This window comes from Pseudophryne corroboree, chromosome 10 (genome assembly GCF_028390025.1).
Source record: "Pseudophryne corroboree isolate aPseCor3 chromosome 10, aPseCor3.hap2, whole genome shotgun sequence".
NCBI lineage: Eukaryota > Metazoa > Chordata > Amphibia > Anura > Myobatrachidae > Pseudophryne > Pseudophryne corroboree.
In genome coordinates this window covers 320,294-343,363 of record NC_086453.1, presented here as the reverse complement: position 1 = coordinate 343,363, position 23,070 = coordinate 320,294, and the positions used below count along the sequence as shown (strand labels likewise).

General features: G+C 48.2%; 1 protein-coding gene across 2 annotated transcripts in view; it reads left to right on the top strand.

The window, feature by feature from the left end:
• Positions 1 to 23,070, top strand: part of LRRC4B (leucine rich repeat containing 4B) — a 403,841-nt gene that overhangs the window by 227,020 nt on the left and 153,751 nt on the right. The window contains exon 2 of one of the 2 annotated variants that reach the window (XM_063942014.1): positions 18,024 to 19,010. The exons of the other annotated variant lie outside the window; for it this stretch is intronic. The gene's annotated coding sequence lies outside the window, so the exon portion shown is untranslated. The remainder of the gene's footprint in view (positions 1 to 18,023; positions 19,011 to 23,070) is intronic. 2 annotated transcript variants of the gene reach the window in all.

Sequence of the window (23,070 nt, the reverse complement as noted above, 5' to 3'; positions counted from 1 at the left end):
CGCCCCACTCAGACCTCACAGACTGTGAGCACAAAAACCAGCACCGGATCCCCTGCCATGCACAGAGCCTATAACCACTGCACAGCAAAAGACCCGAACCGGAGTATCAGCTGCGCTCAGGTTACTCCGCTAGCACTTGTCTCCCGGTTGCCATGACGACGTGGCAGCACAGGGCAGGAGACCCTAACAACGTCACCTGCAGCGCATTCATAATAAGTCAGTGACAAGTTCAAAAACTTTGGGTGACAGCGGAAGCAGTCCACTGACCAGTAAATCCCTTCCTCTTGTAACCAAGCTCACGCAAACCACCCCACCAACTCCCTCAGTGTCAATTTCCTCCTTCCCCAGGAATGCCAATAGTCCTGCAGGCCATGTCACTGGCAATTCTGACGATTCCTCTCCTGCCTGGGATTCCTCCGATGCATCCTTGCGTGTAACGCCTACTGCTGCTGGCGCTGCTGTTGTTGCTGCTGGGAGTCGATGGTCATCCCAGAGGGGAAGTCGGAAGACCACTTGTACTACTTCCAGTAAGCAATTGACTGTCCAACAGTCCTTTGCGAGGAAGATGAAATATCACAGCAGTCATCCTGCTGCAAAGCGGATAACTGAGGCCTTGACAACTATGTTGGTGTTAGACGTGCGTCCGGTATCCGCCGTTAGTTCACAGGGAACTACACAATTTCTTGAGGTAGTGTGCCCCCGTTACCAAATACCATCTAGGTTCCACTTCTTTAGGCAGGCGATACCGAAAATGTACACAGACCTCAGAAAAAGACTCACCAGTGTCCTAAAAAATGCAGCTGTACCCAATGTCCACTTAACCACGGACATGTGGACAAGTGGAGCAGGGCAGGGTCAGGACTATATGACTGTGACAGCCCACTGGGTAGATGTATGGACTCCCGCCGCAAGAACAGCAGCGGCGGCACCAGTAGCAGCATCTCGCAAACGCCAACTCTTTCCTAGGCAGGCTACGCTTTGTATCACCGCTTTCCAGAATACGCACACAGCTGAAAACCTCTTACGGCAACTGAGGAAGATCATCGCGGAATGGCTTACCCCAATTGGACTCTCCTGTGGATTTGTGGCATCGGACAACGCCAGCAATATTGTGTGTGCATTAAATATGGGCAAATTCCAGCACGTCCCATGTTTTGCACATACCTTGAATTTGGTGGTGCAGAATTTTTTAAAAAACGACAGGGGCGTGCAAGAGATGCTGTCGGTGGCCAGAAGAATTGCGGGACACTTTCGGCGTACAGGCACCACGTACAGAAGACTGGAGCACCACCAAAAACTACTGAACCTGCCCTGCCATCATCTGAAGCAAGAAGTGGTAACGAGGTGGAATTCAACCCTCTATATGCTTCAGAGGTTGGAGGAGCAGCAAAAGGCCATTCAAGCCTATACAATTCAGCACGATATAGGAGGTGGAATGCACCTGTCTCAAGCGCAGTGGAGAATGATTTCAACGTTGTGCAAGGTTCTGATGCCCTTTGAACTTGCCACACGTGAAGTCAGTTCAGACACTGCCAGCCTGAGTCAGGTCATTCCCCTCATCAGGCTTTTGCAGAAGAAGCTGGAGACATTGAAGGAGGAGCTAACACGGAGCGATTCCGCTAGGCATGTGGGACTTGTGGATGGAGCCCTTAATTCGCTTAACAAGGATTCACGGGTGGTCAATCTGTTGAAATCAGAGCACTACATTTTGGCCACCGTGCTCGATCCTAGATTTAAAGCCTACCTTGGATCTCTCTTTCCGGCAGACACAAGTCTGCTGGGGTTGAAAGACCTGCTGGTGAGAAAATTGTCAAGTCAAGCGGAACGCGACCTGTCAACATCTCCTCCTTCACATTCTCCCGCAACTGGGGGTGCGAGGAAAAGGCTCAGAATTCCGAGCCCACCCGCTGGCGGTGATGCAGGGCAGTCTGGAGCGACTGCTGATGCTGACATCTGGTCCGGACTGAAGGACCTGACAACGATTACGGACATGTCGTCTACTGTCACTGCATATGATTCTCTCACCATTGAAAGAATGGTGGAGGATTATATGAGTGACCGCATCCAAGTAGGCACGTCACACAGTCCGTACTTATACTGGCAGGAAAAAGAGGCAATTTGGAGGCCCTTGCACAAACTGGCTTTATTCTACCTAAGTTGCCCTCCCACAAGTGTGTACTCCGAAAGAGTGTTTAGTGCCGCCGCTCACCTTGTCAGCAATAGGCGTACGAGGTTACATCCAGAAAATGTGGAGAAGATGATGTTCATTAAAATGAATTATAATCAATTCCTCCGTGGAGACATTGACCAGCAGCAATTGCCTCCACAAAGTACACAGGGAGCTGAGATGGTGGATTCCAGTGGGGACGAATTGATAATCTGTGAGGAGGGGGATGTACACGGTGATATATCGGAGGATGGTGATGAGGTGGACATCTTGCCTCTGTAGAGCCAGTTTGTGCAAGGAGAGATTAATTGCTTCTTTTTTGGTGGGGGTCCAAACCAACCCGTCATATCAGTCACAGTCGTGTGGCAGACCCTGTCACTGAAATGATGGGTTGGTTAAAGTGTGCATGTCCTGTTTATACAACATAAGGGTGGGTGGGAGGGCCCAAGGACAATTCCATCTTGCACCTCTTTTTTCTTTAATTTTTCTTTGCGTCATGTGCTGTTTGTGGAATGTTTTTTGGAAGGGCCATCCTGCGTGACACTGCAGTGCCACTCCTAGATGGGCGCGGTGTTTGTGTCGGCCACTAGGGTCGCTTATCTTACTCACACAGCTACCTCATTGCGCCTCTTTTTTTCTTTGCGTCATGTGCTGTTTGGGGAGTGTTTTTTGGAAGGGCCATCCTGCGTGACACTGCAGTGCCACTCCTAGATGGGCCCGGTGTTTGTGTCGGCCACTAGGGTCGCTTATCTTACTCACACAGCTACCTCATTGCGCCTCTTTTTTTCTTTGCGTCATGTGCTGTTTGGGGAGTGTTTTTTGGAAGGGCCATCCTGCGTGACACTGCAGTGCCACTCCTAGATGGGCACGGTGTTTGTGTCGGCCACTAGGGTCGCTTAGCTTAGTCATCCAGCGACCTAGGTGCAAATTTTAGGACTAAAAATAATATTGTGAGGTGTGAGGTATTCAGAATAGACTGAAAATGAGTGGAAATTATGGTTTTTGAGGTTAATAATACTTTGGGATCAAAATGACCCCCAAATTCTATGATTTAAGCTGTTTTTTAGTGTTTTTTAAAAAAAACACCCGAATCCAAAACACACCCGAATCCGACAAAAAAAATTCGGTGAGGTTTTGCCAAAACGCGGTCGAACCCAAAACACGGCCGCGGAACCGAACCCAAAACCAAAACACAAAACCCGAAAAATTTCAAGTGCACATCTCTAATTACTATGGGGAACAGTGTGTGGTGGCATTACTATGGGGAACAGTGTGTGGTGGCATTACTATGGGGGGCAATGGGTGGTGGCATTACTATGGGGGGCAATGTGTGGTGGCATTACTATGGGGGGCAATGCGTGGTGGCATTACTATAGGGGGCAATGTGTGGTGACATTACTATGTGGGGTAATGTGTGATAGCATTACTATGGGGGGCAATGTGTGGGTGGCATTACTATGGGGGGCAATGTGTGGGTGGCATTACTATGGGGGGCAATGTGTGGGTGGCATTACTATGGGGAACAGTGTGTGGTAGCATTACTATGGGGAACAGTGTGTGGTGGCATTACTATGGGGGCAATGTGTGATGGCATTACTATGGGGGGCAATGTGTGGTGGCATTACTATGGGGGCAATGTGTGGTGGCATTACTATGGGGGGCAATGTGTGGTGGCATTACTATGGGGGGCAATGTGTGGTGGCATTACTATGGGGGGCAATGCGTGGTGGCATTACTATGGGGGGCAATGTGTGGTGACATTACTATGGGGAACAGTGTGTGGTGGCATTACTATGGAGGGTAATGTGTGGTGACATTACTATGGGGTGCAATGTGTGGTGACATTACTATGGGGGGCAATGTGTGGTGACATTACTATGGGGAACAGTGTGTGGTGGCATTACTATGGGAAACAGTGTGTGGTGGCATTACTATGGGGGCAATGTGTGGTGACATTACTATGGGGGCAATGTGTGGTGACATTACTATGGGGGCAATGTGTGGTGGCATTACTATGGGGAACAGTGTGTGGTGGCATTACTATGGGGAACAGTGTGTGGGTGGCATTACTATGGGGAACAGAGTGTGGGAGGCATTACTATGGGGGCAATGTGTGGTGACATTACTATGGGGGCAATGTGTGGTGACATTACTATGGGGGCAATGTGTGGTGGAATTACTATGGGGAACAGTGTGTGGTGGCATTACTATGGGGAACAGTGGGTGGTGGCATTACTATGGGGGGCAATGGGTGGTGGCATTACTATGGGGGGCAATGTGTGGTGGCATTACTATGGGGGGCAATGCGTGGTGGCATTACTATAGGGGGCAATGTGTGGTGACATTACTATGTGGGGTAATGTGTGATAGCATTACTATGGGGGGCAATGTGTGGGTGGCATTACTATGGGGGGCAATGTGTGGGTGGCATTACTATGGGGGGCAATGTGTGGGTGGCATTACTATGGGGAACAGTGTGTGGTAGCATTACTATGGGGAACAGTGTGTGGTGGCATTACTATGGGGGCAATGTGTGATGGCATTACTATGGGGGGCAATGTGTGGTGGCATTACTATGGGGGCAATGTGTGGTGGCATTACTATGGGGGGCAATGTGTGGTGGCATTACTATGGGGGGCAATGTGTGGTGGCATTACTATGGGGGGCAATGCGTGGTGGCATTACTATGGGGGGCAATGTGTGGTGACATTACTATGGGGAACAGTGTGTGGTGGCATTACTATGGAGGGTAATGTGTGGTGACATTACTATGGGGGGCAATGTGTGGTGACATTACTATGGAGGGCAATATGTGGTAGCATTACTATGGGGAACAGTGTGTGGTGGCATTACTATGGGGGCAATGTGTGATGGCATTACTATGGGGGCAATGTGTGGTGGCATTACTATGGGGAACAGTGTGTGGTGGCATTACTATGGGAAACAGTGTGTGGTGGCATTACTACGGGGGCAATGTGTGGTGACATTACTATGGGGGCAATGTGTGGTGACATTACTATGGGGGCAATGTGTGGTGGCATTACTATGGGGAACAGTGTGTGGTGGCATTACTATGGGGAACAGTGTGTGGTGGCATTACTATGGGGAACAGTGTGTGGGAGGCATTACTATGGGGGCAATGTGTGGTGACATTACTATGGGGGCAATGTGTGGTGACATTACTATGGGGGCAATGTGTGGTGTAATTACTATGGGGAACAGTGTGTGGTGGCATTACTATGGGGAACAGTGTGTGGGTGGCATTACTATGGGGGGCAATGTGGGAATTACTATGGTGGGCAATGTGTGGTGGCATTACTATGGGGAACAGTGTGTGCTGGCATTACTATGGGGGCAATGTGTGGTGACATTACTATGGGGGGCAATATGTGGTGGTATTACTATGGGGAACAGTATGTGGTGCATTACTATGGGGAACAGTGGGGGTCATTCCGAGTTGTTCGCTCGTTATTTTTTTCTCGCAACGGAGCGATTAGTCGCTTATGCGCATGCGCAATGTCCGCAGTGCGACTGCGCCAAGTAAATTTGCTATGCAGTTAGGTATTTTACTCACGGCATTACGAGGTTTTTTCTTCGTTCTGGTGATCGTAATGTGATTGACAGGAAGTGGGTGTTTCTGGGCGGAAACTGGACGTTTTATGGGTGTGTGCGAAAAAACGCTACCGTTTCTGGGAAAAACGCGGGAGTGGCTGGAGAAACGGAGGAGTGTCTGGGCGAACGCTGGGTGTGTTTGTGACGTCAAACCAGGACCGAAACTGACTGAACTGATCGCAGATGCCAAGTAAGTGTGGAGCTACTCAGAAACTGCTAAGAAGTGTCTATTCGCAATTCTGCTAATCTTTCGTTCGCAATTTTGATAAGCTAAGATTCACTTCCAGTAGGCGGCGGCTTAGCGTGTGCTAAAAGCAGCTTGCGAGCGAACAACTTGGAATGACCCTCAGTGTGTGGTGGCATTACTATGGGGGGCAATGTGTGGTGGCATTACTATGGGGGGCAATATGTGGTGGTTTTACTATGGGGAACAGTGTGTGGAGGCATTACTATGGGGGGCAATGTGTGATAGCATTACTATGGGGAACAGTGTGTGGTGGCATTACTATGGGGGGCAATGTGTGGTGTTATTACTATGGGGGGCAATGTGTGGTGGTATTACTATGGGGGTCAATGTGTGGTGGCATTACTGTGGGGGCAATGTATGGTGACATTACTATGGGGTGCAGTGTGTGGTGGTATTACTATGGGGAACAGTGTGTGGTGGCATTACTATGGGGGCAATGTGTGGTGGCATTACTATGGGGAACAGTGTGTGGTGGCATTATTATGGGGGGCAATGTGTGGTGGCATTACTATGGGGGGCAATGTGTGGTGGTGTTACTATGGGGGGTAATGTGTGGTGGTATTACTATGGGGGCAATGTGTGGAATTACTATGGGGGACAATGTGTGGTGGTATTACTATGGGGGGGCAATGTGTGGCGGCATTACTATGGGGGGCAATGTGTGGAATTACTATAGGGGCAATGTGTGGAGGCATTACTATGGGGGGCAATGTGTGGTGGTATTACTATGGGGTGCAATGTGTGGTGGTATTACTATGGGGGGCAATGTGTGGAATTACTATGGGGGGGCAATGTGTGGTGGTATTACTATGGGGGGCAATGTGTGGAATTACTATGGGGGCAATGTGTGGAATTACTATGGGGGGCAATGTGTGGTGGTATCACTATGGGGGGCAATGTGTGGAATTACTATGGGGGCAATGTGTGGAATTACTATGGGGGGCAATGTGTGGTGGTATTACTATGGGGGCAATGTGTGGTATTACTATGGGTTGCAATGTGTGGTGGCATTACTATGGGGGGGCAATGTGTGGAATTACTATGGGGGGCAATGTGTGGAGGCATTACTATGGGGAACAGTGTGTGGGTGGCATTACTATGGGGGGCAATGTGTGGTGGCATTACTATGGGGAACAGTGTGTGGTGGCATTACTATGGGGGGCAATGTGTGGTGGTATTACTATGGGGAACAGTGTGTGGTGGCATTACTATGGGGGGCAATGTGTGGTGGCATTACTATGGGGGGTAATGTGTGGTGGTATTACTATGGGGGGCAATGTGTGGAATTACTATGGGGGACAATGTGTGGTGGTATTACTATGGGGGGGCAATGTGTGGTGGCATTACTATGGGGGGCAATGTGTAGTGGTATTACTATGTGGGCAATGTGCGGTGGTATTACTATGGGGGGCAATGTGTGGTGGTATTACTATGGGGGGCAATGTGTGGTGGCATTACTATGGGGAACAGTGTGTGGTGGAATTACTATGGGGGGCAATGTGTGGAATTACTATGGGGGCAATGTGTGGTGGTATTACTATGGGGTGCAATGTGTGGTGGTATTACTATGGGGGGCAATGTGTGGTGGTATTACTATGGGGGGCAATGTGTGGTGGTATTACTATGGGGGGCAATGTGTGGAATTACTATGGGGGCAATGTGTGGTGGTATTACTATGTGGGCAATGTGCGGTGGTATTACTATGGGGGGCAATGTGTGGAATTACTATGGGGGCAATGAGTGGTGGTATTACTATGGGGTGCAATGTGTGGTGGTATTACTATTGGGGGCATAGTGTGGAATTACTATGGGGGGCATTGTGTGGAATTACTATGGGGGGCAATGTGTGGTGGTATTACTATGGGGGGCAATGTGTGTAATTACTATGGGGGGCAATGTGTGGAATTACTATGGGGAGCAATGTGTGGTGGTATCACTATGGGGGGCAATGTGTGGAATTACTATGGGGGCAATGTGTGGAATTACTATGGGGGGCAATGTGTGGTGGTATTACTATGGGGGCAATGTGTGGTATTACTATAGGTTGCAATGTGTGGTGGCATTACTATGGGGGGCAATGTGTGGTGGCATTACTATGGGGAACAGTGTGTGGTGGCATTACTATGGGGGGCAATGTGTGGTGGTATTACTATGGAGGGTAATGTGTGGTGGTATTACTATGGGGGGCAAAGTGTGGTGGTATTACTATGGAGGGTAATGTGTGGTGGTATTACTATGGGGGGCAATGTGTGTTGGTATTACTATAGAGGGCAATGTGTGGTGGCATTACTATGGGGGCAATGTGTGGAATTACTATGGGGGGCAATGTGTGGTGGTATTACTAAGGGGGGCAATGTGTGTTGGCATTACTATGGGGGGCAATGTGTGGTGGTTTTACTATGGGGCAATGTTTGGTGGTATTACTATGGGGGGCAATGTGTGGTGGTATTACTATGGGGGGCAATGTGTGGTGGTGGTATTACTATGGGGGCAATGTGTGGTGGTATAACTATGGGGGGCAATGTGTGGTGGTATTACTATGGGGGGGCAATGTGTGGTGGTATTACTATGGGGGGCAATGTGTGGTGGTATTACTATGGGGGCAATGTGTGGTGGTATTACTATGGGGGGCAATGTGTGGTGGTATTACTATGCGGGGAAATGTGCGGTGGTATTACTATGGAGGGCAATGTGTGATGGTATTACTATGGGGGGAAATGTGTGGTGGTATTACTATGGAGGGCAATGTGTGTTGTTATTACTATGGGGGGCAATGTGTGGAATTACTATGGAGGGCAATGTGTGGTGGTATTACTATGGAGGGCAATGTGTGGTGGTATTACTATGGGGGGCAATGTGTGGTGGTATTACTATGGAGGGCAATGTGCGGTGGTATTACTATGGGCGGCAATGTGTGGTGGTATTACTATGGAGGACAATGTGTGGTGGTATTACTATGGGGGGCAATGTGTGGTGGTATTTCTATGGGGGCAATGTGTGGTGGTATTACTGTGGGGGGCAATGTGTGGTGGTATTACTATGGGGGGCAATGTGTGGTGGTATTACTATGGGGGGCAATGTGTGGTGGTATTACTATGGAGGGCAATGTGTGGTGGTATTACTATGGGGGGCAATGTGTGGTGATATTACTATGGAGGGCAATGTGTGGTGGTATTACTATGGGGGCAATGTGTGGTGGTATTACTATGGGGGCAATGTGTGGTGGTATTACTATGGGGGCAATGTGTGGTGGTATTACTATGGAGGGCAATGTGTGGTGGTATTACTATGGGCGGCAATGTGTGGTGGTATTACTATGGGGGTATTACTATGGAGGGCAATGTGTGGTGGTATTACTATGGGGGGCAATGTGTGGTGGTATTACTATGGAGGGCAATGTGTGGTGGTATTACTATGGGGGGCAATGTGTGGTGGTATTACTATGGGGGGCAATGTGTGGTGGTATTACTATGGAGGGCAATGTGTGGTGGTATTACTATGGGGAACAGTGTGTGGTGGTATTACTATGGGGAACAGTGTGTGGTGGCATTACTATGGGGGGCAATGTGTGGTGGTATTACTATGGGGGGCAATGTGTGGTGGTATTACTATGGGGGGCAATGTGTGGTGGTATTACTATGGAGGGCAATGTGTGGTGGTATTACTATGGGGGGCAATGTGTGGTGGTATTACTATGGGGGGCAATGTGTGGTGGTATTACTATGGAGGGCAATGTGTGGTGGTATTACTATGGGGGGCAATGTGTGGTGGTATTACTATGGGGGGCAATGTGTGGTGGTATTACTATGGAGGGCAATGTGTGGTGGTATTACTATGGGGGGCAATGTGTGGTGGTATTACTATGGGGGGCAATGTGTGGTGGTATTACTATGGGGGGCAATGTGTGGTGGTATTACTATGGGGGGCAATGTGTGGTGGTATTACTATGGGGGGCAATGTGTGGTGGTATTACTATGGGGGGCAATGTGTGGTGGTATTACTATGGGGGGCAATGTGTGGAATTACTATGGGGGCCAGTGCATTTGTTTAAGATAAGTGCATTCTGATAAGAGCTGTCCTTCACGATCCCCAGCGGTTCCCTGACTTTTGGGTTTCGGCCCCCCACTGTGTCATTCCGCGCAAGTGCAGAATGACGGGGGCGGCTGCGGGGCATGCTGGGAGGGATTCGATCGGATCCCTCACACAGCGCTGCAGAGAGAAGCCCATAGGCTTCTACGGGGTATCGCCAGAAAAAGCTGGCGAACCCTTCCGCGGCGCTGACCTGTCGGCCGGGAGATATTACATTAGAAAAATGCGGTAAACAGGGAGTTTACCACATTTTCTGCTTAGTACATCCCGCCCAAAATATTTGAGGTAATGTGTACTGTGCAGATGGAGCCATGATCATTTAGCGTGGCTGCATCGCAGGCGGGGGCGAGCGACGTGCCTGCCCCTCAGCCCACCGCCGAGCGTACACAGACACTCCCATTCACTTTGAATGAGGTGCATGCTCGTCTATGACGCATGCGCTCCCCGCTCGCTCCAGACGGGTATAACTAGGTACAGACGGAGCCATGATTAGCGCTGCTCCATCTGTACAGAGAGGATGTAATTAGATCGGGAAGCACTGAAGGTTATGTGGGTGGGTCTGGAATGTGGTAGGCTTGTCTGAAGAGATGAGTTTTCAGGGACCGCTTGAAGGTTTGGAGACTAGAGGAGAGTCTTATTGTGCGTGGGAGGGCATTCCACAGAGTGGGTGAAGCCCGGATAAAGTCCTGTAATTCTGAGTGGGAACTAGTAATACATGTGGATGAGAGACGCAGATCTTGTTCAGAGTGGAGAGGTCGGGTAGATGAGCGGGTTCGGTTTCTCTGAATCCGAACCCGCACGAACTTCATGTTTTTTTCACGGGTCCGAGCAGACTCGGATCCTCCCGCCTTGCTCGGTTAACCCGAGCGCGCCCGAACGTCATCATGACGCTGTCGGATTCTCGCGAGACTCGGATTCTATATAAGGAGCCGCGCGTCGCCGCCATTTTCACACGTGCATTGAGATTGATAGGGAGAGGACGTGGCTGGCGTCCTCACCATTTAGATTAGGGTTGAGAGAGAGAGAGAGAGATTGACCTGAGGCTGTGATACTGTAGAAGAGAGTGCAGAGTTTAGTGACTGACGACCACAGTGACCACCAGACAGTGCAGTTGTTTGTTTTATTTAATATATCCGTTCTCTGCCTGAAAAAAACGATACACACAGTGACTCAGTCACATACCATATCTGTGTGCACTGCTCAGCCCAGTGTGCTGCATCAATGTATATATCTGACTGTGCTCAGCTCACACAGCTTATAATTGTGGGGGAGACTGGGGAGCACTGCAGTGCCAGTTATAGGTTATAGCAGGAGCCAGGAGTACATAATATTATATTAAAATTAAACAGTGCACACTTTTGCTGCAGGAGTGCCACTGCCAGTGTGACTAGTGACCAGTGACCTGACCACCAGTATATATAATATTAGTAGTATACTATCTCTTTATCAACCAGTCTATATTAGCAGCAGACACAGTACAGTGCGGTAGTTCACGGCTGTGGCTACCTCTGTGTCGGCACTCGGCAGCCCGTCCATAATTGTATATACCACCTAACCGTGGTTTTTTTTTCTTTCTTTATAGTCATACTAGTTACGAGTATACTATCTCTTTATCAACCAGTCTATATTAGCAGCAGACACAGTACAGTGCGGTAGTTCACGGCTGTGGCTACCTCTGTGTCGGCACTCGGCAGCCCGTCCATAATTGTATATACCACCTAACCGTGGTTTTTTTTTCTTTCTTTATACATACATACTAGTTACGAGTATACTATCTCTTTATCAACCAGTCTATATTAGCAGCAGACACAGTACAGTGCGGTAGTTCACGGCTGTGGCTACCTCTGTGTCGGCACTCGGCAGCCCGTCCATAATTGTATATACCACCTAACCGTGGTTTTTTTTTCTTTCTTTATACATACATACTAGTTACGAGTATACTATCTCTTTATCAACCAGTCTATATATTAGCAGCAGACACAGTACAGTGCGGTAGTTCACGGCTGTGGCTACCTCTGTGTCGGCACTCGGCAGCCCGTCCATAATTGTATATACCACCTAACCGTGGTTTTTTTTTCTTTCTTTATACATACATACTTGTTACGAGTATACTATCTCTTTATCAACCAGTCTATATATTAGCAGCAGACACAGTACAGTGCGGTAGTTCACGGCTGTGGCTACCTCTGTGTCGGCACTCGGCAGCCCGTCCATAATTGTATATACCACCTAACAGTGGTTTTTTTTTCTTTCTTTATACATACATACTAGTTACGAGTATACTATCTCTTTATCAACCAGTCTATATTAGCAGCAGACACAGTACAGTGCGGTAGTTCACGGCTGTGGCTACCTATGTGTCGGCACTCGGCAGCCCGTCCATAATTGTATATACCACCTAACCGTGGTTTTTTTTTCTTTCTTTATACATACATACTAGTTACGAGTATACTATCTCTTTATCAACCAGTCTATATATTAGCAGCAGACACAGTACAGTGCGGTAGTTCACGGCTGTGGCTACCTCTGTGTCGGCACTCGGCAGCCCGTCCATAATTGTATATACCACCTAACCGTGGTTTTTTTTTCTTTCTTTATAGTCATACTAGTTACGAGTATACTATCTCTTTATCAACCAGTCTATATTAGCAGCAGACACACTACAGTGCGGTAGTTCACGGCTGTGGCTACCTCTGTGTCGGCACTCGGCAGCCCGTCCATAATTGTATATACCACCTAACCGTGGTTTTTTTTTTCTTTCTTTATACATACATACTAGTTACGAGTATACTATCTCTTTATCAACCAGTCTATATATTAGCAGCAGACACAGTACAGTGCGGTAGTTCACGGCTGTGGCTACCTCTGTGTCGGCACTCGGCAGCCCGTCCATAATTGTATACTAGTATCCAATCCATCCATCTCCATTGTTTACCTGAGGTGCCTTTTAGTTGTGCCTATTAAAATATGGAGAACAAAAATGTTGAGGTTCCAAAATTAGGGAAAGATCAAGATCCACTTCCACCTCGTGCTGAAGCTGCTGCCACTAGTCATGGCCGAGACGATGAAATGCCAGCAACGTCGTCTGCCAAGGCCGATGCCCAATGTCATAGTACAGAGCATGTCAAATCCAAAACACCAAATATCAGTAAAAAAAGAACTCCAAAACCTAAAATAAAATTGTCGGAGGAGAAGCGTAAACTTGCCAATATGCCATTTACCACACGGAGTGGCAAGGAACGGCTGAGGCCCTGGCCTATGTTCATGGCTAGTGGTTCAGCTTCACATGAGGATGGAAGCACTCAGCCTCTCGCTAGAAAAATGAAAAGACTAAAGCTGGCAAAAGCAGTAGCACCGCAAAGAACTGTGCGTTCTTCGAAATCCCAAATCCACAAGGAGAGTCCGACTCCAATTGTGTCGGTTGCGATGCCTGACCTTCCCAACACTGGACGTGAAGAGCATGCGCCTTCCACCATTTGCACGCCCCCTGCAAGTGATGGAAGGAGCACCCGCAGTCCAGTTCCTGATAGTCAGATTGAAGATGTCAGTGTTGAAGTACACCAGGATGAGGAGGATATGGGTGTTGCTGGCGCTGGGGAGGAAATTGACCAGGAGGATTCTGATGGTGAGGTGGTTTGTTTAAGTCAGGCACCCGGGGAGACACCTGTTGTCCGTGGTAGGAATATGGCCGTTGACATGCCTGGTGAAAATACCAAAAAAATCAGCTCTTCGGTGTGGAAGTATTTCACCAGAAATGCGGACAACAGATGTCAAGCCGTGTGTTCCCTTTGTCAAGCTGTAATAAGTAGGGGTAAGGACGTTAACCACCTCGGAACATCCTCCCTTATACGTCACCTGCAGCGCATTCATAATAAGTCAGTGACAAGTTCAAAAACTTGGGCCGACAGCGGAAGCAGTCCACTGACCAGTAAATCCCTTCCTCTTGTAACCAAGCTCACGCAAACCACCCCACCAACTCCCTCAGTGTCAATTTCCTCCTTCCCCAGGAATGCCAATAGTCCTGCAGGCCATGTCACTGGCAATTCTGACGATTCCTCTCCTGCCTGGGATTCCTCCGATGCATCCTTGCGTGTAACGCCTACTGCTGCTGGCGCTGCTGTTGTTGCTGCTGGGAGTCGATGGTCATCCCAGAGGGGAAGTCGTAAGACCACTTTTACTACTTCCACCAAGCAATTGACTGTCCAACAGTCCTTTGCGAGGAAGATGAAATATCACAGCAGTCATCCTACTGCAAAGCGGATAACTGAGGCCTTGACATCCTGGGTGGTGAGAAACGTGGTTCCGGTATCCATCATTACTGCAGAGCCAACTAGAGACTTGTTGGAGGTACTGTGTCCCCGGTACCAAATACCATCTAGTTTCCATTTCTCTAGGCAGGCGATACCGAAAATGTACACAGACCTCAGAAAAAGAGTCACCAGTGTCCTAAAAAATGCAGCTGTACCCAATGTCCACTTAACCACGGACATGTGGACAAGTGGAGCAGGGCAGGGTCAGGACTATATGACTGTGACAGCCCACTGGGTAGATGTATGGACTCCCGCCGCAAGAACAGCAGCGGCGGCACCAGTAGCAGCATCTCGCAAACGCCAACTCTTTCCTAGGCAGGCTACGCTTTGTATCACCGGTTTCCAGAATACGCACACAGCTGAAAACCTCTTACGGCAACTGAGGAAGATCATCGCGGAATGGCTTACCCCAATTGGACTCTCCTGTGGATTTGTGGCATCGGACAACGCCAGCAATATTGTGTGTGCATTAAATCTGGGCCAATTCCAGCACGTCCCATGTTTTGCACATACCTTGAATTTGGTGGTGCAGAATTTTTTTAAAAACGACAGGGGCGTGCAAGAGATGCTGTCGGTGGCCAGAAGAATTGCGGGACACTTTCGGCGTACAGGCACCACGTACAGAAAACTGGAGCACCACCAAAAACTACTGAACCTGCCCTGCCATCATCTGAAGCAAGAAGTGGTAACGAGGTGGAATTCAACCCTGTATATGCTTCAGAGGTTGGAGGAGCAGCAAAAGGCCATTCAAGCCTATACAATTGAGCACGATATAGGAGGTGGGATGCACCTGTCTCAAGCGCAGTGGAGAATGATTTCAACGTTGTGCAAGGTTCTGATGCCCTTTGAACTTGCCACACGTGAAGTCAGTTCAGACACTGCCAGCCTGAGTCAGGTCATTCCCCTCATCAGGCTTTTGCAGAAGAAGCTGGAGACATTGAAGGAGGAGCTAACACGGAGCGATTCCGCTAGGCATGTGGGACTTGTGGATGGAGCCCTTAATTCGCTTAGCAAGGATTCACGGGTGGTCAATCTGTTGAAATCAGAGCACTACATTTTGGCCACCGTGCTCGATCCTAGATTTAAAGCCTACCTTGGATCTCTCTTTCCGGCAGACACAAGTCTGCTGGGGTTCAAACACCTGCTGGTGAGTAAATTGTCAAGTCAAGCGGAACGCGACCTGTCAACAACATCTCCTCCTTCACATTCTCCCGCAACTGGGGGTGCGAGGAAAAGGCTCAGAATTCCGAGCCCACCCGCTGGCGGTGATGCAGGGCAGTCTGGAGCGACTGCTGATGCTGACATCTGGTCCGGACTGAAGGACCTGACAACGATTACGGACATGTCGTCTACTGTCACTGCATATGATTCTCTCACCATTGAAAGAATGGTGGAGGATTATATGAGTGACCGCATCCAAGTAGGCACGTCACACAGTCCGTACTTATACTGGCAGGAAAAAGAGGCAATTTGGAGGCCCTTGCACAAACTGGCTTTATTCTACCTAAGTTGCCCTCCCACAAGTGTGTACTCCGAAAGAGTGTTTAGTGCCGCCGCTCACCTTGTCAGCAATCGGCGTACGAGGTTACATCCAGAAAATGTGGAGAAGATGATGTTCATTAAAATGAATTATAATCAATTCCTCCGTGGAGACATTGACCAGCAGCAATTGCCTCCACAAAGTACACAGGGAGCTGAGATGGTGGATTCCAGTGGGGACGAATTGATAATCTGTGAGGAGGGGGATGTACACGGTGATATATCGGAGGATGATGATGAGGTGGACATCTTGCCTCTGTAGAGCCAGTTTGTGCAAGGAGAGATTAATTGCTTCTTTTTTGGTGGGGGTCCAAACCAACCCGTCAAATCAGTCACAGTCGTGTGGCAGACCCTGTCACTGAAATGATGGGTTGGTTAAAGTGTGCATGTCCTGTTTATACAACATAAGGGTGGGTGGGAGGGCCCAAGGACAATTCCATCTTGCACCTCTTTTTTCTTTTCTTTTTCTTTGCGTCATGTGCTGTTTGGGGAGGGTTTTTTGGAAGGGACATCCTGCGTGACACTGCAGTGCCACTCCTAGATGGGCCCGGTGTTTGTGTCGGCCACTAGGGTCGCTTATCTTACTCACACAGCTACCTCATTGCGCCTCTTTTTTTTTTTGCGTCATGTGCTGTTTGGGGAGGGTTTTTTGGAAGGGACATCCTGCGTGACACTGCAGTGACACTCCTAGATGGGCCCAGTGTTTGTGTCGGCCACTAGGGTCGCTTATCTTACTCACACAGCTACCTCATTGCGCCTCTTTTTTTCTTTGCGTCATGTGCTGTTTGGGGAGGGTTTTTTGGAAGGGACATCCTGCGTGACACTGCAGTGCCACTCCTAGATGGGCCCGGTGTTTGTGTCGGCCACTAGGGTCGCTAATCTTACTCACACAGCTACCTCATTGCGCCTCTTTTTTTCTTTGCGTCATGTGCTGTTTGGGGAGGGTTTTTTGGAAGGGCCATCCTGCGTGACACTGCAGTGCCACTCCTAGATGGGCCCGGTGTTTGTGTCGGCCACTAGGGTCGCTTATCTTACTCACACAGCGACCTCGGTGCAAATTTTAGGACTAAAAATAATATTGTGAGGTGTGAGGTATTCAGAATAGACTGAAAATGAGTGGAAATTATGGTTTTTGAGGTTAATAATACTTTGGGATCAAAATGACCGCCAAATTCTATGATTTAAGCTGTTTTTTAGGTTTTTTGGAAAAAAACACCCGAATCCAAAACACACCCGAATCCGACAAAAAAAATTCGGTGAGGTTTTGCCAAAACGCGGTCGAACCCAAAACACGGCCGCGGAACCGAACCCAAAACCAAAACACAAAACCCGAAAAATTTCCGGCGCTCATCTCTAGGAGATATTATGAGATGAGTGAGGAGATGTATGTTGGTGCAGTTTGGTTGTATGGGGATTGTTACGGTTTCCACCACATGTATAGATGGGGTCACACTTACTTGTAACATTACTATTATACTGACGCCATACCCTGATATACTGCTGAGTGATCTCATATCCAGACGAGAGGGACAGGACACTGGGTGTTGATAGCTTTTAGAATCATCAATAAGCACATTTCTTTTACATAGGTTTCCATGCATAATATATTAGGGTCCGTGTTGAAACATTCCACTAAAACCCCAGAATTTCCAATGAATTCTGTCACATTAGCAAACACTGGGATGTTACCATGTACAGTGATCGGTGTTTATCACGTGTCTTATAATACACAAGTACCTGTTGCATTTACTATGTGGAGGGAACCGTATGAGACACACAGAGGTGCCTTGAGTAAAAGAAAGTCCATTTTTCTTGTGTCAGGTAAGCTGGAAGAGCCCCAGGGGCCCTCAGTGTCTCTATATACAGCAATTCTAATGAGCAAATGATGAATGTATTGTTCTTTATGTAAGAAATGTGAGGCACAGGAATAGAGGTATGAGGCACCTATTGCTGGGTCTATGGTGGTGACTTCAGCCTAGGATCTGTACATTGTATGATGTGACTTATTGTCGCTTTGCGTCATCGTGGTCATATCTTCTCCCTCTCTTTCCATCTATAGATCTCCCACTAACATGTCATCTGTAGCCTCAGCCTCCGCCTCCCCGGTAGGAGGAACCAGGTCTGTACCACACAGAGGGAGCTGCTGATCCTTCTCTAGCGCTCAGTCCTGCACCTCATATTCCTAACGCAGCAACCAATCAGGACCGGGGCTACTGGAGGCTGCTAATTAGATCATTGGATTTTATTTGTTCCATCAAGAGGACAGAAAGAGAAGGAAAAAAGGGACAGGAAAAAAAAAGGATGTAACTCATTTCTGGGAAGGAAAACCTGGAATTTCTGGTCCCCAGGGCCTGTTCTGGAAAATACTGGGGCATCATCGCGAAGACTGGAAGGGGTCATTATACTGAAGATTGGGAGATTTCATCATCTTCTATTCATCTTCACTAGGCACATCTTGGTGGGGGAGAGGAGGGCTGGGGAAGGGAACCGACAAGATGGAAGCCTAGTGCAGCTGCACAGACAAATGGCTCTGAGAGGAAAACAACAAGAGGACAGTGGCAGAGAGAAGGATGGAGGGGACGGCAGCCTGTGAGAGGTTCCCTGCACTGCTGTGTGACCAGAAACCATAATTACATCACAAAGGAGAAATTATTTCACTGGGAAAACAGAGCTAGCAGGGGGGTGGGCTGAGAGACAGAGATACACACAGTGAGTCCGGCGCAGGGGGGGGGGACATTCATCCATGGCCAGTCATAGAGGATGCGGCATCCATCTACAAGCCTGGACCTCACTGGGAGCATCTATGTGCCGCGGGCCATGCAGGGGCTGAGGGGGGATTTCTGCTTCTTCTCTCTGGACTAAGGGATTAAAGGCAAGACGCAAATTTCTCATCCACTGTCATCAGCAAATGCTGAATATTCTATAGAAATCTCTTGTATTTTGTGTGGAGGCGAAGGGGGGAGTTCTGTCGTGATTAAATCCCCTCAGAGATGCAGGAGGGAGGAGGCGGAGGAGGAGGCGAGATGTGAGCCAGACCTGGAGATGGGTGAGTGTAACCATAGAAATGGTTCCAGTGGAGAGAACAGACAAGAAGGCTATAGGGACAAGTTCCTGCTGCTAGTGTACCATTGTCCCTGTGCCCTGCTGCCATGTCACCCCTGTCTGACACATCATACATCTCTTCCCACACCAGGTGCCCCATCAGCCCTTCTCTGCAGGGCATTAACCCTCCCAGCCCTTCTCTGCAGGGCATTAACCCTCCCAGCCCTTCTCTGCAGGGCATTAACCCTCCCAGCCCTTCTCTGCAGGGCATTAACCCTCCCAGCCCTTCTCTGCAGGGCATTAACCCTCCCAGCCCTTCTCTGCAGGGCATTAACCCTCCCAGCCCTTCTCTGCAGGGCATTAACCCTCCCAGCCCTTCTCTGCAGGGCATTAACCCTCCCAGTCCTTCTCTGCAGGGCATTAACCCTCCCAGCCCTTCTCTGCAGGGCATTAACCCTCCCAGCCCTTCTCTGCAGGGCATTAACCCTTCCACTGCCAGCGGCCCTTCTCTGCATACCATTAACCCTTCCACTGCCAGCGGCCCTTCTCTGCATGCCATTAACCCTTCCAGCCCTTCTCTGCATGCCATTAACCCTTCCACTGCCAGCGGGCCTTCTCTGCATGCCATTAACCCTTCCACTGCCAGCAGCCCTTCTCTGCATACCATTAACCCTTCCAGCCCTTCTCTGCATGCCATTAACCCTTCCACTGCCAGCGGCCCTTCTCTGCATGCCATTAACCCATTACTGCCAGAGAGCAGTGAGGTACACACTGTGGCAATTAGGTCATAGGATGGGCCTGTACTGCATTACCCTGCACACTCCCAGAGTGTGACCAGCGCTGTACTGCATTACTCTTATTGCTGCCAGTGGGCCTACACACAATTCTGGGGAACCTGCTGTCATTCCTGGTTTCCAATCAGTACTGGATCTCTGACACAGGTGTTGCCAGGGTGCAGATCTCTATTCTGCAGTATGGACTAGTTACAGTATATTCCAAACAACCAAATGATTACATTCCCCGGGATCAGTGTGGCCCAAGTGCTGGTGCGTCTAGCAGTATACAGACATGGCCTCAGGGACCAGGCAGAAGTGTCCACATGTTGGGCTGTTATTGTCACCTCTCACAGTACACTCCCCGGCAGCGCTGTCCGCTGATCCCTACACAAATCCCAGGTCGGGAGCATTGTTCCATGGAGACAATTAGTGACATCACACCGCAGATATTGTCACTGCTTCAAGTCTTTTTTCTTTTAAATGCATTTTTTTCTCATTTTTAGAGGGTCATTTACAAGCATCATACTCCAATTACTTAACAATGCTATAATACTACCTGTTATATATGACTTTACATTCCTGAGCTGCTCTAGAAGACTGATTATAAAATGTTTAATAAATACTTACACAGTACTCTAACTTAAATACTCTGTGCTGCTGTCTGCTGTGCTCTTTGGCTGAGCTATGATGCACCATATTGCCTTTATCTGGAGGTTGGATTTTTATTAATTGCTGATAAAATAGCACACATGTAGAGAAGCGTGAGACGTGGTAATTGTGGAGGAAAACAGGGATTGTCACGTGACTTCATGGACGGTTAGTACTTCTGAGATTTTGGCAGACTTCAGGAGTTGGGTGAGCAAGGAGTGGTGGGGCGCAGAGCTGGCCCTAACTAATATGATGCCCTAGGCTAGATTTTGACTGGTGCCCCCTAGCACCACCGCTAGTTCTGCAGGAGATGCCTGGCATGAGTCAGTTGGCAGCTCTGCTAACGTCGGACGCCTTTTGTTTACGAAAATGCATCTTATTTGCATTACTATGTGGCTCGGATGCACAAGCAGCTTCTGCTGATTAAAATGGTACACAGCATGCCTATATTCTGTGTGCGACTACGGCTGTATCTGCATACGAAATGCTACATTACAGTGATTTCCAGGAATACACTGCAACGTACCATTTTATATGCAGATACAGCCGCAGTTACACACAGAATATAGGCATGCTGCATACCATTTTAATCAGCAGAAGCTGCTGGTGCCCCTAAGCATACCAAATGCCCTAGGCATTTGCCCAGTTTGCCTATGCCTAAGGCCGGCTCTGGTGGGGCGTATGTCCTTCCCACACACCAACCTAGTACCAACATAAAGGCCCCCTTTCATCTGTCAGCATCTAAAAGTATTTTTAGGAAAAATAAAAAATATAATGAAATGTAATTATTGTATAGAAGGCCCCTGGGCAATTACAGACCACTCTTGTCAGTGCACTGCCCCAGTTATCATCAGTAGTAATTACAGATGTACACTGACCCCCCTGTTTTGGCTTTGGATCTGGATTCATCTTCACATTTTAACTTTGGTTTTGCAAAAACACTGTCACGTCTTTTGGTTTTAGATCTGTATTTTTTTCCCAATTGATAAAAACAGCTAATATCATGTCATTTTGGCTTGTATTTGTCCCTACAGTATTATTAACCTCAATAACATTAATTTCCAGTCAGTTCCAGTCAATTTTGACCACCTCACAATATTGTTCACCAATTTAGGCCGAGGCTGGCTGGCTAAGCAGCGGCACAAACACACAGCAGTTCTAGCCCATCTATGAAACACTGCGGCATAGCGGGGGCAGACAGGATGGCAGTGTCATAAACGATATGACCCCAGAGAAAGAGGCTCCAGTGCAGTGCAGGGATATGTATGAGGAATATGTACGTAGTGGAAGAAAAGGCAAAGGAAAGATTGACTGATTGATTTGTTATTTCATCTAATTTCATTGACTAAGAAAAAGTATGAGGGAAAAGTGTGTGTGTGGGTGTGGGTGGGGGCTAGTGGGGCAAACAGCATACCCTCCAACATTTTACACATAAAAATCAGCACAAATGAGAAAAGGGGCGTGGACACTGGTAAAGGGGGCGTGGTCACACCTCTTTTCCTATACTTTTAATGGAAGTTTGGAGAGACAAAAAACGATACAGACCATTACAAAAAGGTACTGTACCTGCCAAAAAGGTCCAGCTGGAGGGTATGAAACAGGCCAGCGCCCTAACTCTTGTGGGGAATCCTTAGATATTAACATTGTATTGTTATTATTTATATTATTACTATTATTATTATTATTATTATTGTTTATATTATTATTATTGTTGTTGTTTATATTATTATTACTACTATTATTATTATTATTATTATTATTGTTGTTTATATATTATTATTATTATTATTATTATTACTATTATTATTATTATTGTTGTTTATATATTATTATTATTATTATTATTATTATTATTATTTTTCCTATTATTATTTTCTTTTAAAAAATGTGTAGTAATATATTATAGCAATAACCCATAAATACTGGGTCGGTACTTGAGCTGGGTACACAACTAAAGATTTCTCTGTGCAATCTGTCTGGTGGGAACAGAAATCTGGTAATGTACAATCAGGGGCGTATCTATGCCTTGGCCAGGATGGCACTCGCCAGGGGCGCCGGCAGAGGAGGGGCGCCACCCGGTGGTGCCACCCGCAGTCAGGGTGTAGAATTAATTACTAGAGGCAGTACCTGTGTAGCTCAGCAGATAGCAGCCACTGGAACTTGAGTCGGTGTCCGGCGCCGCGGCCGCACTACAGTGAAGAAACTCGATTTAAACTACAGTTCCCAGCAGCCCTTCCTGCCGGGACATCCTGGCAGCAATGACTGTTGGGAACTGTAGTTTATTTAGAGTTTCCATTCCTCACTGTAGTGCGGTCGCTGTGCTGGACTGCGGCTCAAGTTCCAGTGGCTGCTATCTGTGGCTGGATTAAGGCAGGGGCGGCAGTCCCGGGGCCCCTATACTGTACGTTGTCTATTGGAGGAGTCTCCCTTCCGTGGCTCAGCTGTTCAGTAACAGCTGCCGCGAGGAGCTCCTCCAATCACAGGTAGTCTCGCGGGACAGTGAAGGGGGATCCCGTGAGCCAGTGACGTGCTGTATCTGCTGGCCGCTCAAGTGAAGTCCTTGCTACAGCAGGAGATCCGTGAGTGACGCCGATTGACCACCCCAGTGTGTCTATTACGGGGAAGGATGTCTCTTGCGGG